Source organism: Limulus polyphemus, unplaced genomic scaffold (genome assembly GCF_000517525.1).
Source record: "Limulus polyphemus unplaced genomic scaffold, Limulus_polyphemus-2.1.2 Scaffold2204, whole genome shotgun sequence".
In the NCBI taxonomy this organism is placed as follows: domain Eukaryota; kingdom Metazoa; phylum Arthropoda; class Merostomata; order Xiphosura; family Limulidae; genus Limulus; species Limulus polyphemus.
This window is the reverse complement of record NW_013667814.1, coordinates 153,550-155,645: the sequence shown is the minus strand read 5'-3', so window position 1 is coordinate 155,645 and position 2,096 is coordinate 153,550.

Genomic DNA, 2,096 nt, shown 5'->3' with positions numbered 1-2,096 from the left:
ACTGGAGGAGACCTGTCAACTCGCTCGACAGAGTTTGTATGCAGTTCAAGGTAGTCAGAAGCATTTTTATGACAAGAAGGCTAAAGATCGACATTTTAAGATTGGAAAAAAGGTCTTAGTTCTGCTTTCCACAGACCACAACAAACTCACCCTGCAATAGAAAGGACCTTTTAAAGTACAGGAAGTACTCAACAGAATGGACTACAAGGTTAATGTGAATGAGAAGACAAAGATATAGCATGCCAATCTGTTGAAAAAGTATTTGGGAGAAAAGAAGACCTAACGGGTGCAGCGATTGAAACAGAGATGAATGTTGCAAGTGTGGCCATCATAGATGCAGAACCAAATGACAGTAATTTTGTCTTAGAAGATATGGACCTACTAAGCCTAAGGGCACTGTGTAGAACTGAGACGTAGAAGGACGTGAATATGAGTGTCAAATTGACTGATAGAAGGAGGGAAGAGGAACAAAATCTATTGTGTCAGCAAACAGATAGATTAGGAAATACAGATCTCAGACAACACAAGGCCAAGATGAAGATGGGGAATCCTGTTAAGGAAAAGCTCTACTGGAGACCCTATGTTAGGAGAGACAGATAAAGAAACTGCAAATGTTGGAGCAGACTTTGTATACGAACTAAGAACAGTTTTTGTATATAGTAAAACATATATTGTAAATATTTATCTTGAAGAGGGGTTTATGTCGTGATATAAAAGACTGTTCGGTTTAGATATTAGTAATTAATTTATTTTTGTGAGTGAATATTTTATTATTGTTTAATTTTTGTTATAATAAGAGTTAAAAGCAAACGATTGTAGAAAGTTTTGTTAATAATTCATTGGCGTAGAAAATATAGAAGGCGGACAGACGATTGAGTAATAAAGATATAAATAGCATCATTAAAATACAATCTGAGATAATATGTATTTGTTAATTACTTTTCTTCACCATAACCTGTAGGATATTAATATTGGGAATAAGGACTGTGCATCTAAACCAAACAAGCTGATCTCATACTCTTGTTCATCATACGAATCTACATATTGTTGCACGTCGTTATTCATACAAGTTCATACATTGTTATACTACACTTACAGTATATTCACAGGTGTATTTATAAGCATTGACCTTCTTTCAGTTTTTTTATATTATTATTATTATTAAAGCAACCTGGTTAAACAATATCGATTAAAATGCGATAAATGTTGTTGTTGTATTTTTTCTTTGTATTTGTAAATTGCCAGAAATTTAGAGAATTATAATTACTTTTAACAAAGCTTTATCTATAGAGTTAGTTTCGTGTGAGGAATTGAATCTATCCATAAATCAAAGGTAAAATTGAAAGAAGAATCTGTGACATAGAGGCCTAATGTTTTCTTGGTCCCATATATAATGTGAGATAATGATTTAGGCACGAGCTCTAACATTATTCAAATACCTAAATTATCTTAGGTTGCTTAATTAGTGATTGAAAAGAAATTAAAAGACCCATTAATGTTGTATACAAATCACCGTTATAATAGACCTAACTGTATTTCTATGGTTTGCCAGCCTGATGAGTTTTCAATAGACGAAACAGCAATCCACAGCAGAAGATACGGCCAATCAAAAAACATTAGGCCTCTACGTCACAATGGTGAAATTGAAAAGAAATATGTAACATACACATGTAATCATTAAAAACTTGGTCCGATATATAATGTGAAATAATGATTTAGGCACGAGCTCTAATATTATTCAAATGCCTAAATTGTTTTAAGTAGCTTTATTGGTGATTGAAAAGGACATAAAAACCTCAATAATTATTATCAGATTGTTCGAAGATACTCGAAAATAATACCGCTACTGATGTCACATATGCAAATATCCCCAGAGCTATTACAATTACGGATTATTCATAATAATATGACTTATTCATATTATTATCACTCATGAACATATATTATGCAGCCATTGATGTCATGAATTATTCATATTACTATACCAGAACAATAGTTTATACGGTTATATATCACACAAACACATATATTATGCTTTTAAATTCGATGACGAGGAACCCACTTTGAGACTAATAATAGCTGGAGACGGCTTGAAT